General features: G+C 43.0%; 1 long non-coding RNA gene across 2 annotated transcripts in view; it reads left to right on the forward strand.

Annotated features, from left to right (window-relative positions):
* Window positions 1–13,834, forward strand: part of LOC125913017 (uncharacterized) — a 19,788-nt gene extending 5,954 nt beyond the window's left edge. Inside the window, exons 2-3 of one of the 2 annotated variants that reach the window (XR_007454904.1) lie at window positions 7,779–8,237; window positions 13,654–13,834. This is a non-coding gene — a long non-coding RNA (uncharacterized LOC125913017). Of the gene's footprint in view, window positions 1–7,778; window positions 8,368–13,653 lie in introns of those variants that run through there. The other variant, XR_007454903.1, reaches the window with a different exon arrangement.
* The last annotated feature ends 2,498 nt before the right edge of the window (window positions 13,835–16,332 follow it).

Raw genomic sequence — 16,332 nt, forward strand, 5'->3', positions numbered from 1 at the left:
AAAAAAAAAATCGAGACTAAGAGGAGTATTAAGTGATGGGTGATGTTCACAGTGGACAAAGTAGGTGTGATGGGTTGAATTGTGTTGCCCCAAATGGAGGTGTTAAAATCCTAACCTCCAGTATCTCAGAATGTGACTGTCCTTGGAAATAACGTCACTGGAGAGGTAGTTAGTTAAGATAAGGCCCCAGGGAAGTAGGGTGGGCCCCTAATCCCAGATGACTGGTTGCCTTATAAGAAGATGATCACGTGAACACATAGAGGCTCGGGAGAACACCCTGTACAGATGGAGGCAGAGGTGGAATGGTGCAGTGACAAGCCAAGGACTGCCAAGGACCGCTGGTCATCACCAGAAAGCAGGGGAACAGAGTCTCTCTCACAGGCCTGCAAAGGAACCAAACCTCTCAACCCCTTGATTTTGTACCCTTAGCCTCTAGAGCTGTGAGAGAATAAACTTTTGTTGTTCAAGCAGCCCCGTTTGTGGTCCTTTGTTGGGCAGCCCTAGGAAACCTAATATAGTGAGCATAGCAGGTGCTGTCAGCGCTAAACCCCCTTTGCCACCTCAGCTGTTGCCTCCAGCTTTAGTGGGCGGTTCCTGGACATGCCCATGGCTTCCTGCCTTAAGCATAGCCTGGGCACAGGAGTGGGCTCAGTCCATGAATAGGGTAGACCAGAAACGTAGGGCAACTAACACCCTCCCCCAGAGGCATTAGGTATCCATAATACATCACGATTTCCTAAAATCAGTAGAAAATGGCAAGCATCCTGTAATATTTTCATTTATAATAAGAAATATGGGGGCACCTGGGTGACTCAGTCGTTTCAGTGTCTGACTTCGGCTCAGGTCATGATCTCGCAGTTCACGAGTTCGAGCCCCACATCGGGCTCTGTGCTGAAAGCTCGGAGCCTGGACCCTGCCTCAGATTCTGTGTGCGTGTCTCTCTCTGCCTCTCCCCTACTGGTACTCTGTCTCTCTCTCTCTCTTAAAAAAAGTAAGAAATATTAATTTGGTGTTTTGGGCACAAGGCACAGAGCTCCAGAAACCCTTGGAATTTCCTAAGTGATGAGAGGTGTCTTTGGTTACATTAATGAGGTGACTTTTGGACCCTACCCAAGGATGAGGGCTGCATGCCAGGGGACCAACCTCACAACTGGACAGTTGAAACTTTCAGTCCTACCCCTTGACTTCTAGGGAAAGGAGAGGGGCTGGAGGCTGAATCAGTCACTAATGTCCAATTATTTAATCAAGCTATATAATGAAGTGTCCATAAACACCCAAACGAAAGGGGTTTGGAGAGCTTCCGAGATGGTGAACACGTGGAGACTCACCTGGAGAGGACATGGAAGTCCTATGTCCCTTCCTCATACCTTGTCCTGGGTATCTCTTCCATCTGGCTGTATCCTTTCATAATAAATTGGTGATCTAGTAAGTTAAATATTTCTCTGAGTTCTGTGAGCTGCTCTAGCAAATCAATGGAACCTACAGAGGGGTCATTGGAACCTTCCATCTGTAGCTGGTTGGTCAGAAGCACAGGTGACAATCTGGACTTGCAACTGGTGCCTGAAATTGGGAGGGCAGGGTGCTGTCCTGTAGTACTGGACCCTTAACCCGTAATCTGTAACCCGTAACCTGGAATCTGATGCGATCTCCAGGCAGAGAGTGCCAGAATTGAGCTGAATTGCAGGACGCCCAACTGGAGTCTGAGAATTGCTTATTGTTGGATGTGTGGGGAACACCCCATCCTCAATGTTGGAACTGGGTGCACACATCCACATATATCCTAATAGTATAGTAGGCAAAAGACTTGATCAGGTATTTTACAGAAGAAATAGGGATAGAAAGAACTTCTGTCCAAATCTTCACGTCTTCAAAGTTAGCCGCACACAAAAAAATTAAAGAGTTTTGTTCAGTTAAAGACTTCATAGACAAAGCTGGCAGAAGGTTGAAAAATGGGAGGGAAAATATTTTCAAAGGCTAGAACGACAGCAAACAAACAGTATAGTGATTATGTAAGGAACTCATGGCAAATCAACAAGGACAGGAAAGTCTATAGAGAGATGGGCAAAGGGTATCAATAGGCAATTTGCAGAAAGGAAAATACAAATGACCAAGGAGGTATTTGCTCAACCTCCTTACAGTCACAGAAATGAAATTAAGATGAGATGTTACTTTATACCTATCAGAATGGCAAAGAGAGAGAAAAAAAAAGCAGGATGGTGATAGGCATTGGTAAAGATAAGGAGAGACTGGAACTCTTATGTGCCACTGCTGGGATTGCAAATTAGTACAGCCTTTCAGAGAGAAATGTAGCAGGACTTAGTAAAATCAGATACATGGATCCTTAAAAGGATTTGTATAAGAATGTTTTCTAAAAAGGGTCAGAGTTTCACTTTTCACTTTTAAGTCTTTCATTCATCTGGAATTAATTTTTATTAATTCTTGTGTAAGGTAGGGGTCCAATTTAATTTTTTGCATAGGGATATCCAATGATCCCAGGACCACTAATTGAATGTTCTTTCCTCTCCCAAAGGATCCACAATGCCAGCTATGTCAAATTGCAAATTTATATGAGTGGAAATCGTTTTGTCTCTAATACTTTCTATTGGTGAACATTTCATTCTTACACCCATATCATACCTGCCTTTATTATTATAATGTTATAATAGGTATTGATTTTTAGAGGCCAAATATTCCTACCTTTTCCTTTTCCTTCATGCCTTTGTATTTCTGTATAACTTTTAGAATCAGTTTTTCAATTATTGTCTGAAAACTCTCTTCTCTAGCCTCTGCATGAATTTGTATAAGGTTGGAATAGTCTATTGATTGATGTTTTGGAAGAATTTTCCTGTCAAACCATCCTGAGACTCATGTTTTCTTTTAAAAAATTAAACTATTAATTTAATTTATTTAAAAAAAATTTTTTAATGTTTATTTATTTTTGAGAGAGAGAGAGACTGAGCATGAACGGGGGAGAGGCAGAGAAAGAGCGGGAGACACAGAATCCAAAGCAGGCTCCAGACTCTGAGCTGTCAGTACAGAGTCCGACGTGGGGCTCAAACTCATGCACTGTGAGATCATGACCTGAGCTGCAGTTGGACACTTAACCAACTGAGCCACCCAGGCGCCCCAAATTTCTTTAAATGTTGTACAGCTATTTGCATTTTCTATTGTTTCTTGCTCTATTGTGTCAGTTTTAGTAAACCAGTCGTGTGTGTGTGTTTAGAAATTTTTATTTATTGGGCGCTTGGGTGGCTCAGTCGGTTAAGCGTCCGACTTCAGCTCAGGTCACGATATCGTGGTCTGTGAGTTCGAGCCCCGCGTCAGGGCTCTGTGCTGACCGCTCAGAGCCTGGAGCCTGTTTCAGATTCTGTGTCTCCCTCTCTCTCTGACCCTCCCCCGTTCATGCTCTGTCTCTCTCTGTCTCAAAAATAAATAAAACGTTAAAAAAAATTTAAAAAAAAAAAAGAAAAAAATTTTTATATGTTTTTAAAGTTTATTTATTTACTTTGAGAGAGAGCATGAAGGAGGGGCAGAAAGAGAGGGAGAGAGAATCCCAAGCAGGGTCTGCACTGTCAGTGTGCTTGAACCCACGAACTGTGAGGTCATGACCTGAGCTGAAACCAAGAGTCAGATCCTTGGCTGACTGAGCCACTCAGGTGCCCCGCGCATGTGTGTTTTATTAAAGAATTTCATCTAAATTTTCAAAATCGTTGGCCTAAAGTTATATATAGTTTTCTATTATTTTTTAAAAATGTCTATTTATTATTTCTGAGAGAGAGAGAGAGAGAGAGAGAGAATATGAGCAGGGGAGGGGCAGAGAGAAAGGGAGACAGAGAATCCCAAGCAGACTCCGTGCTGTCAGCACAGAGCCTGACATGGGGCACCAACTCATGAACTGTGAGATCATGACCTGAGCTGAAATCAAGAGTCAGATGCTTAATCAGCTGAGCCACCCAGGCATCCCTATGGTAGTCTATTATTTTCTTTGAAATTTCTGATATGTTATCAATCTTTGTGACTTAGCAAATGGTTGATCTTTGTGTATGTTCCATAGGTACAGAAAAATTTGTGCATTTTTGACATATGTTGGACATAAAGTTCTGTATGATATTTTGAACTTATTAATCAGGGTATTCAAAACACTTTACCTTTTTGTTTGTATCTAATTTATTTGTTAAAGTCTCTATTTATTGTATATACATTATACATACATGTATATACATGTTATTTTATATATGCATATTTTCTCATGTATTCCTATTAGTTTTTGCTTTATATTTTTTATTACTTTAAAATTTTTAATTCCAGTATAGTTAACATACAGTGTTATATTAGTTTCAGGTGCACAATACAGTGATTCAACAATTCTATACATTTCTCGGTGCTCATCATGATAAATGTACTCTTTTTTTTAAATTCTTTTTTTTAAAGTTTATTTATTTATTTTGAGAGACAGAGAGACCACGAGTGAGGGAGCAGAAGAGAGAGAGGGAGAGAGAGAGAATCCCAAGCAGGATCTGTACTGTGAGTGCAGAGCCCGATGCGGGGCTCGATATCATGAATTGTGAGATCAGGACCTGAGCTGAAATCAAGAATCAGATGCCTAACTGACTGAGCCACCCAAGAGCCTAAAAAGATTTTATTTTTTTAAGTAATCTCTACACGCACTGTGGGGCTTGAACTCACAACCCCAAGAACTGAGCCAGCCAGGTACCTCTCTTTAAAGTATTTTGAGTTTATTTTTGTGTACGATGAAAGAAAGTGGTCCAGTTTCATTCTTTTGCATGTAGCAGTCCAGTTTTCCCAACACCATTTGTTGAAGAGACTAGTTTTCAGTTTCTATTTTTTGAATACATATTGTTAGGTGCATGTATGTTTGTGATCATTATATCATTTTGATTTATCGATTAGTTTATTTATATAGAATTTTCCTTTTGTTTCTCACAATTAAAAAATATTTCTTTTTCTGAAATTAATGCTAATAACCTTGGAATCCCTTTATTTTAGGAGTTCTTAACCTTTGTTTGCCATAGATCTCTTTGGCAGCCTAGTGAGACCTATGAACCTTTTTCAAAATAATGTTTTTTTTTAATGCGTGGAATTATAATGCAAACCAATTGTATTGAAATAGTTATCAGAATAGTTAAAATATTTGTGACAAGGTATGTATTTTTTTTTAATTTATTTTTTTATAAATTTATCGGTCCGTGAGTTCGAGCCCCGCGTCGGGCTCTGGGCTGATGGCTCGGAGCCTGGAGCCTGTTTCCGATTCTGTGTCTCCCTCTCTCTCTGTCCCTCCCCCGTTCATGCTCTGTCTCTCTCTGTCCCAAAAATAAAATAAACGTTGAAAAAAATAAAAATAAAAAAAAAATAAATTTACATCCAAATTAGTTAGCATATACTGCAACAATGATTTCAGGAGTAGATTCCTTAATGCCCCTTACCCATTTAGCCCATCCCCCTCCCACAACCCCTCCAACAACTGTCTGTTTGTTCTCCATATTCAAGAGTCTCTTATGTTTTGTCCCCCTCCCTGTTTTTATATTCTTTTTGCTTCCCTTCCCTTGTGTTCATCTGTTTTGTATCTTAAAGTCCTCATATGAGTGAAGTCATATGATATTTGTCTTTCTCTGACTAATTTCACTTAGCATAATACCCTCTAGTTCCATCCACGTAGTTGTAAATGGCAAGATTTCATTCTTTTTGATTGCTGGTAATACTCCATTGTATATATATTCCACATCTTCTTTATCCATTCATCCATCGATGGACATTTGGGCTCTTTCCACACTTTGGCTATTGTTGATAGTGTTGCTAGAAACATGGAGGTGCACGTGTCCCTTCGAAACATCACACCTGTATCCCTTGGATAAATACCTAGTAGTGCAATTGCTGGGTTGTAGGGTAGTTCTATTTTTAGTTTTTTGAGGAACCTCCATACTGTTTTCCAGAGTGGCTGCACCAGGTTGAATTCCCAGACAAGGTATGTATTTTTAAAAATTATTTTAGAGACAGAGCGCACGTGAGTGGGGGAGAGGGACAGAAGGAGAAAGAATCCCAGACAGGCTCCACACTCAATGCAGGACTGATATGGGGATCCCACGACCCTGAGATCACCACCTGAGCTAAAATCAAGAGTCAGACACTCAACTGACTGAGCTACCCAAGGGCCCCTATCTAGTTTTTTATTAATGTATTAAATAGCAAGATCTAACAGTCGGCTATCAACAATAGCCAAAGTATGGAAAGAGCCCAAATGTCCATCGATGGATGAATGGATAAAGAAGATGTGGAATATATGTTAAGTTGGCTTAACAAATACTGTGATTTTGAAGTAGTGATAGTAGTAAAAGATATTTTAGGATACTATGATAAAGTGATATGGAAATATTTATGATTTACATTGGTGACAAAGTCACAGATGCACTATATTTCTGTGATTTGTTGTCTGCATTTATAAATAACAGGAATGCTAAGTTTTAGTTAGAGGTTAGTGAAAATAAAGGCATATTTTTTCCTTCCAAGTTCATAGTCTCCTTGGATTTTATTCAGTGACTCACTGAGAGTTCAATGGCCCTAAGACAAGAACCCCTGCCTTATTCTTAATATTTTGGTCCTTTGTTGTAAGTGAATCCATTATAAATGACATATTAATGGTCACTTAAAAAACTCTTCTGAAAGTCTCTGTCTTTTGATCAGATACTTCAGTCCATTTATATTTATTGTAATTATTGCTATGTTTTAGATTTTCCTCTGACATCTTATTCATTATCTATATTTATTCATATATATATTCATTATATAATGAATAAGATGTCTCTCTCTCTCTCTCTCTCTCTCTCTATATATATATATATATATAAGTTAGAATTAGGTTTAACTTATATTTAAAAAAAAACACCAAATAATGGTTTAAATAACATACAATTTTATCATTCTTTTAGTCTAGAACCCCACAGTCATCAGGGACCCAGTTTCCACCTTCTTAGCTTGTAGTTTCCATCTTCAAGTTCATCTTATGACCCAAGATGGCTATTTGGAGCGTTAGCATTTATAAACTCATTCTGAGCAGCAGGAAGAACGGTAGAAGAGTAAAAAGGGTGCATCTCTACTTATATTTCATTAGCCAGAGCTTAGTGATGTGGTCTCACCTAATAGAAAGGGAAGCTGGGAAACGCTCTCTTTCAGATGCATACGTGGATGGCATGAACAAAACCAGGGTTATTTTACTAAGGAAGAAGAGGGCAGTGGATATTGAGTGAATAATAGCAATCTCTACCTAAGTCTCACCAGTTGAGGGTCCAACTGTCAGCAGCAGCTCTAAGCCTTCAATATGGTACCTGATCTGGAGAAGACCAGCCTGCCATCTGGTGGCAGGTTGGTTACATTGGAATCCTTTCATTATGGAGGCGGGATTAATTTGCCCTTCCTAAAAAGGGCGTTTGTTCTGGCTATGGGTTTGCATTCTCTGCCAGCAACATCATTTGTAGATTTACTGAATGTCTTACACAATCATGGTAGTCCAGATAACATTGGTTCTGACAAGAGACCTCATTTTCCAGCAAAAGTAGTAAAGAAAGTGATATGTAAGCATGAGATTCACTGGTCTTATTCACTGGTCTTATGCTCTTATTACCAGAGTCATTTTGCTTTATGGGTTGGTGAATTGACTAGTATCTGCCAGAAGGCAACCTTGTATGAATTTGAAGTGCTGGCCTAAAGTTGGCATATGTTGTGAGTCAGTAACCAACGCAAGATGATATTTCTCTCTCTTCCAGAATTCATGGATCAGGGAATCTCGAGCTGGATAACTTCGAAAATCTTTGCTCTCCAAGACCTTGGGCTCTGCTAATTTAGAGGTCTTCATATGCTCAGGAAGAATGTTTCCACCAGAGCAAATCGCAGAGATCCCACTTATTTGGAAACTGAGACCAATTTCAGACTGGCCATTTCAGACTCTACATGCCCTGGATGAACAGGGGAAAAAAAGCAAGGGGTCGGGGGGTTGTTCTGTGTTGGCTGGAGTGATTGATTCTGGTTGTCAAGGGGGAAATATAGTTGCTGCTGCATAGTGGGGACAGGGAGACGTGTGTCTCTGGATCCCCTGAAATCCTCTGGGGTGCTTTCTAATTCCAAGGCTGGTGGTAAAAGTTAATGGAAGAGGACAGGAAACCAGAATGAGCAAGACAACTGTGGGCTCAGGTTCCTCCTGAATGAAGCTCAGATCATCCTATGAGGTAAAAACCCTGACTACACGAGGTGCTGCTGAAGGCAAAGGGAATGTGGAATAAATAGTACAGGAAAGATATTATAAATGCCTCATCACCTGTGACAGAAATGAGAATTATAGCATTTATTTATACGTTCTTTCTTTAGTCATGTATATGTTTACTGATGGCGCCATTTGTCCCTCCTTCCTCTGCCATTTTGGATAGAGTGGTTTGTTTGGGGGCTCACTTTACAATTAAGTGCATAGATTACAGGATATCAAGATGGGGTTAAGACTAGAGAAGAGAGGGGAGAGGGGCCTGAGTGTCTCAGTTGGTTGAGCATCTGACTTTGGCTCAGGTCATGATCACATCGGGCTCAGTGCTGTCAGCACAGAGCCAGCTTCAGATCCTCTGTCCCCCCAGCCCATCCCCCCACCGCCCTTCCCCACTTGCGCAGTTTCTCTCTCAAGAAAAAATAAATATAACACTAAATATAAAAATAAATATGTAACAAATATAGGATTTGTTTTTCTGAGGGAAGGATAAAGATGCTCTTGTTTGATTGAGATATATTTGTTTTAGGTTGGGTGGTAACATTTTATGGAAGGTTAAGAATGGAAGTAGGGTGGGGGCATCTAGATGGCTCAGTCAGTTAAGCGTCCAGCTTTGCCTCAAGCCATGATCTCACGTTTCTGGAGCTGGAGCACCGCATCGGGCTCTCTGCTGTCAGCGTAGATCCCGTTTTGGATCCTCTGTCTCCTTCTCTCTCTGCTCCTCCCCTTCTTTCCCCATCTCTCAAAAATAAGTAAATATTAAAAAAAAAAAAAAAGAGAGAGAGAGAATGGAAAGTAGGGTGGTGTTGGATGTTGAGGAACTAAGGAGTGGACTGTGGCAAGTACTGAAGACCAACCCTACTCAGCACCCCTCCAAAGCTCCTTCCATCATGACTTCTGCCACGAAGCCTGGCAGGACATTTCCAGACTCTCTTGCAGCTAGGATTGCCATACATTACTTGGCTTCTTCCAGGGAGAGGTAAATGGAAGTGTAAGGTAGAGTCCTGGCAGGAGGTAGCCATGTGGCTTTTCCGGATGCACTGTTGGAGGTGTCTCAGTTCCTTTGAGGCAGCTGGGGTGGAAGCCTTAGTGCCAGGACGGTGCTTGCCTTCTTGGTGCAGAGCAGCCGCTGCCTGCTTGGAAGCTTTCCTGGTTGTAACTGGGGCCCTAAGGTTCTTAACATCAGCCATGGTGATAGTGGTGGCAGAAACTCCCCTACCAGGCTGGTTTTGCAGTGAGATTCGGGGTGGGGGGTGGTTATTCTTGAAAAACTCTGCTTCTCAGCCCTTCAAACGAGTCTGAAGCCAACCTAATCACCTTGGTCACCCCCTTTTATCTTTTATTATTAAAAAAATTTTAATGTTTATTTATTTTTGAGAGAGAGAGGAGAAGGAGGAGAGAGAGAGAGAGAGAGAGCGAGCATGAGCAGGGGAGGGTCAGAGAGAGAGAGGGAGACACATAATCTGAACCAGGCTCCAGGCTCTGAGCTGTCAGCACAGAGCTCGAACTCACCAACCATGAGATCATGACCTGAGCCAAAGTCGAATGCTGAACTGACTGAGCCACCCAGGTGACCCAACCCCTTCTTTCTTTTAATTGAGATGGAATTGACATACAATGATTTTAGTTTCAATTGTACTACATAATAATGACTTGATATTTGTATATATTGTGAAATGATCACAAGTCTACTTAACATCTATCACCGTATATAGTTACAATTTTTTTTCTTGTGAGAACTTTTTTTTTAAGTGTTCATTTATTTTTGAGAGAGAAAGTGTGAGCGGGGGAGGGGTAGAGAGAGGGAGACACAGAAACTGAAGCAGGCTCCAGGCTCTGAGCTGTCAGCACAGAGCCCGATGCGGGGCTCTAACTCATGGACTGTGGGATCATGACCTGAGCCGAAGTCAGATGTTTAACCAGCTGAGCCACCCAGGTGCCCCTCTTGTGAGGAGAACTTTAAAATCTACTCTCTTGAGCCAAAGCATAAGAGACTGTTAAAAACTGAGAACAAACTGAGGGTTGATGGGGGGTGGGAGGGAGGGCAGGGTGGGTGATGGGTATTGAGGAGGGCACCTTTTGGGATGAGCACTGGGTGTTGTATGGAAACCAATTTGACAGTAAATTTCATATATTAAAAAAAAAATAAAAAATAAAAAATAAAATAAAATCTACTCTCTTAACAACCTTCAAATGTGCAATATAGTATTAACAATAGCTACTGTGCTATGCATTGTATCCCCAGGACTTACTTATTTTATAACTGGAAGTTTGTACCTTTAAAAAAAACTTTTTTTAATGTTAATTTATTTTTGAGAGAGAGAGAGATTGAGTGTGAGTGGGGAGGGGCAGAGAGAGAGGGAGACACAAAATTTGAAGCAGGCTCCAAGCTGTCAGCATAGAGCCTGACCCAGGGCTCGAACTTGGAAATGCAAGATCGTGACCTGAGCTGAAGTCGACACTTAACCAACTGAGCCACCCGGGTACCCCAAGAAGTTTATACCTTTGATCCCCTTCACCCATCTTGTCCACCCCCACCCCTCACCTCTGGTAACCACCAGTCTGTTCTCCATCCTTAAGCTTGTTTCTTTTCTTTTTTCTTTTTTTCTTTTTTTCCTCCAATTTTTAGATTCCACATGTAAGTGAGATCAGACAGTATTTTTTTTTTGTTTGCTTGTTTGACCTTTTTCACTTAGCATAATGTCCTTAACGTACATCTACACTGTTGCAAATGGCAAGATGATTCCTTTTTACAGCATGTATATAGTACATTTTTCTTTATCCATTCATCCATCGATGGACACTTAAGTTTCTCCATTTGTTGCCTGTTATAAATAACGCTGCAATGAACATGGGGCTCATATCTTTTTGATTTAGTGTTTTTGTTTTCTCCCCTCACCACCTTTTCTGACTTTTATTAAATCCATACTTTTTTTTCCTACTGGTTTGAAAATTATTCATTTTCTTTTTCTTTTTAGCAGCTATCCATAATTATTATGAATCACACTTATCCTAATTTCCTCTATCAATTTCTTTTTTTTTAATGTTTATTTATTTATATTTGAGAGAGAAAAAGAGAGAGAGAGAGAGAGAGAGAGAGGCAGAGAAAGAGAGGGAGAGCAAAAATCCCAAGCAGACTCCACACTCAGTGCAGAACCCAATGCAGAACTCGATTCCATGACTGTGAGATCAAAGCAAGCCAAAATCAAGAGTTGGACACTCAGCTGACTGAGCCACCCAGGCATCCCTCCTCTGTCAATTTCTAAAGCTTATCAATATTTATATTTTCCTTCCCAACAAGACAACATCTTAGCATATTCTCACCTCCTTCTGTCCACCACTACTCCACTGCCAAGTTGTTTTTCTGTGGCACTCCCAGGGCAAGGTTTGAGGGAGGGAGACAGTGGACTTTGCTAGTTTCTGATAATCATCATAAATCAGAAGTCTATCATTTCTAACATGTATTTTTAACTCTTTAAAAAATCGTATTGAAGAACAATGCATCCCCCAATTTTTCACATAAGAATGTTAATACATAGAAGAGTGCTAATGATTTTTTAAATGTTTATTTATTTATTTTTGAGAGAGCGCAAGCAGGGGAGGGACAGAGAGAGAGAGGGGGACAGAAAGAGACACACACACACACACACACACACACACAGAGACGGAGACAGAGACAGAGACAGAGAATTGAAAGCAGGCTCCAGGCCCTGAGCTGTCAGCTTAAAGCCTGTCTCAGGTCTCAGATTCACAAACTGTGAGATCATGACCCGAAGTCTGACACTCAGCCAAGTGAGCTACCCAGGTGCCCTGCCAATGCTTTTTTAATGGGCACAGTTAACTTGTTTTTCTATAGGCCTGGGAATCAGATTTCTACTGCCCCCTCTGTGTATACATTTGATAATTCAACACATATTTCTTGAGTAAATACTATGTGCCAAGCACTGTCCCATGCTCTTGGGATGCACCAGTAAATGAAGCAGACAAAGATCCTTACTCTTGTGGAGCTTACCTTCTAGCAGGGGAGAGGGTCATAGAAATGATCATAATAAATGTGTATATTATCTAGTATGTGAGAAGGTGATAAGTCTTATAGACAAGTAGAACAGGGTCAGGAGAAGGAGGGAAAGGCAGGTCGTGGTATGGAACCTGGTGGTCAGGCCTCATTAAGAAGCAAAGACTTGAAGCAGGTGAGAATGTGAACACATATCTCACAGATGTTATCCAGGGAAGGGAGTTCCCAGCAGAGGGCACAGCTGTAGCAAGAGCCCCAGAGCCTGGAGCGAGTCTGCTGTATCTTAACTTCTCTTAAATGTGTCATTGATAAGCACCCTCTACCCCCTTGAATTTCTCAAATCTCTGGCTATGTACAATTATGTAAACAAATATGTATTATAGCACCATCATTTACCATGCTTGCTTAAATACTAGGCAAGTCTTGGTCACTATTGCATGTTAAAGTGTGTGCCTAGCTGCATGGTGGGCCGGATATTGTCCATTGGCACTTGATATCCACTCCGACTCCTCCTCTGTTCTGTCCTCTATTATAGGGGTGAAATGACCAAAAACTACTTTTTCAGGACCCCCCCCCTCCTTGAAGCTAGGGTCTGGATGAGGTGTAGTTTCTGCCAATGAGACTCACTCACGTGAGATATGGAAGCCCCACATGGGACTGAGCTATCTCCTTGTGATACCAGCAGCTGGTAGGCAAGTTTTGACCAGACTCTTATGTTGCAGAGTCTAATTAGCAGCGTCATAGGTATGAGACAGCTGGGCAGCAGCAGCAGAGGCAGCAGTGACCTTGGCAGCTATTGTAGTATGACCTTGAACCCCCTGCCTTCCACTACTCCGGCCCCTGCAATGATTTTGTAAGCACCAGTTCCCTGTATTAAATTCCTTTCTGTTTGAAATACCTAGATAGGTCGCTATTTACTAACCCCTGAGTTAGACGATTTTACAACAACTGATGACTTTGTGTAAGGTGTATTTTACTGCTAGTGATACATTTTGAAGACTCCTGACCCTCTTCTCTGCTAGGAAGGTGAACATCTTTTAGACAATTGATTCATATTTATTTAAAGTTTATTTGAGAGAGAGAGAGAGAGAGAGAGAGAGAGAGAATCCTAAGCAGACTCCATGCTGTCAGCACAGAGCCCGATGGGGGGCTCAAACCCACCAACTATGAGATCACGACCTGAACTGAAGTCAGACGCTTAACAGAGCCTCTAACCGATTCATTTTTAAAATGAAATGTGACTATTATGCCTCTTTTAAGTTTCTGAATCAGAACAATTAGAGAATATTGGGATACTGTGGGTGAACTGCTCACAAGTGGTTACCTTTGCGAGAATGAGGATTTTCTCACTACTGCCCATTCATACAAACCATAGGAGTCCAGGGGATACTGGGGCTGCCGTAAGGTTGCAAGATCAGCCAAGACCTCCAGCTCGAGATTCTCAAAAAATTACAACAGGCTCCTGGTTCTCAGTGATTGGCTTAAGATTAAATGAATGTATACGTTTGAACCAAGAAGACACATGCACTAATAAAGCACTGACCTCTTCTGTTTCATATATGAGTTACTTACAAGTTTATTCGAAAAAAGAGGCAACGGCTAAGTCACATGGGGACCAGTAGGCTAGCTGCATGACCTCGATCGTTACTTAGCTTCTTTCTGAACCTCATTTCCCTCATCTGTAAAGTGGGGGTAACAGCAGTGCCTCCCTACTGCGCCTGTTCTGAGGATAACATGAGATAATGCACGTGGGGCCTGACACATGGCGAATGTTCACTAACTCTTAGCTGCTATCATTATTATGGCTATTGTTGTTGTTGAGGCGAATGCTATAATTATTATAAACCTTGGGCCTTGGGACCTTGTTGGCTGAGCTACTCCTTCCTACCCGAGTACCTGAAGACGATAGCCTCTATGCTCCAGACATCCTGGGGGAGCCCCCAGGCCAGTCCTTCCCCTTCTCACAGCTCTGGGGACAGAGGAATCAGGCAGAGCTGGTGGGGGAGGGACAACTTCTTCTGGAACTCTATGCTGAGTGGCCTACTCCGGGTAGCGAGAAGTACTTGTAGATTAATTTTTAACACGGTCCGGGGTCCAAAGGGCTGAGTTCCCATCTCTGAGACCCTGAATCCCATTCCCTTCCAGGGATCCTTAAGTAGGGTAGAGGCTGGCTTGGGGGGAGGGCAGCAGGGGGGCTAACAGAGATGCTCCCTCTGCGCTCACCCTCCATGCAACTCTGACCAAGGCAAGCCAGGATGCATCTCTGCAATACTTCCTCCCCTCATGGGTCAAGGCTGCAAGGAGGCGTTGTAGGATTCTGTCTGCCTGGGAAGGGGGGCAGCAGGAAACGACTCCCCCTCCTCCCAGAGGAGGTGCAATTACAACTGGATCTTGAAGGATGGGTAGCTCACCAGTGAGTTAAGCAGGGAAGGGCATTCCAAGAAGAGGGAACAGCTTGCACAATGGCTCAGAGATGCTGTCCACTCTCCTGCTGCACTTCTGTCTCCCTATAGAGATTAGTGGTAAAATCTTTAAAGTGTCAAAGGTATGTGGGCTTATTCTGGGGCCCGCAAAGGAGAATGCTGGGGAGAATTTTCTAGGCCATGGCTAGTCCTAGAGAAAAGACATCTCAAGTGATTGACTGGATCGGGCAGCCATGAAAGGAGGGACATCAGAGTTTGATGAATGCCCTCCAAGTGCCAGGCCTTGAACTGGATGCTGTGATACACCTGTCATTCTCACAGCCACCCTGCAAGGGAGATGTGCTGCCCATTGTATAGATGAGGCGACTGAGGCTCTGTGAGGCGACATCTCTCGCGCAGAATCCTGCAGCAAGTGAGAGAGTGGCAGAACCAAGATGAGGCCTGTGATTTTTATGACCCTAAATGCCATCAAGGAAGAGAATATGTGACAAAAATAGGCAGCGGTATTACCCTCCTGTGCATGGGCAGCTCAACTGTCCCATTGCAGGAACAAACCCTGGTTCTTTAAAGACAAGAGCCCTCTGCCTTCCCTGGGGTGGGGCTCTGGTGGGTGGGTGGGGGAGGCAGAAGCCCCTTCCAATATACCGGCTATGGGGTGAGGTTTGCGGGCCAGACCTTTGTAGGGCCCAGGACTCATTGCACTCACCTCCCCACCAGCCCTGATGCTCAGGGGGACCCCAGGGGAAGCCAGTAAATGGGAGAGGACAATGAGAGGATCCCTGAGTTGAGGCTCATGGTGGGGTGGGGCTGGGGGGCTATGATGGCCCCATCCTGCCAGCAAAGATTCAAATGGGGGGGGTTACATGGTTCAAGTTTCATCCAGAATGAGGCCCATCCACAGGGGAAAATCTCCCCTGGATTAGGGCTGGGGGACTGAAGAGGGAGAAGAAGGGGGTTCAGTGGTTGCTAATTAAAGGACTGAGACCCATACAGTGTAGGGCGTGATCAGCCCCCTCCAGGCCTCCCCTAGAGAGAAAGCCTTCTTCCCTTTTCTTTTCTCCTACTCACAGCCAGCCACCTCAGCTGTCCCTGTCACTTCTCTCCCTGTTGGTCTTTTTTAAACCACATTCTGCCTGTAGAGGATGGGTGTGCTGCCTACTGGACCCCGGAACTGCACAGGAGGGAGGAAGGAAGCTGCTCCTTTTCCCAGGTTTAGCTTTGAGGGTGGGCCAGACTGGCAGGGACAGAGATCTTACTTCCTGACCCCTGCCACCCTCCCAGTCTTCTTCCCTCCTGGCTCTACATCCAGCTTCTTTCAGATGTCCCTTCTCAAGCTGTAGCTCCCAAGCCATCACTGTCCTGGTCATCCTTCTCCAAAGCCTACTTTCTAGCCTGTGGGTGCTGAACTCCTTGCTGCCTCAGGGCCTTTGCACCTGCTGTTCCCTGAGTCTGAGATGCTCTTCCCTGAGATGCACTGTCCTTTGGGGCTTGACTCAAATGTCAGTTCCTCAATAGGCCTCTGACCCCTCACTGAGGCCAGGTCGGGGCCCCTTGTGAGATGCTCTCCAAGCACCCGAGTATTTCTGCACCCGAGTATTTCTCCTTTAAGTCCAAATCACTACTACAGTCAG

This window comes from Panthera uncia, assembly GCF_023721935.1.
Source record: "Panthera uncia isolate 11264 chromosome C1 unlocalized genomic scaffold, Puncia_PCG_1.0 HiC_scaffold_4, whole genome shotgun sequence".
Lineage (NCBI taxonomy): Eukaryota > Metazoa > Chordata > Mammalia > Carnivora > Felidae > Panthera > Panthera uncia.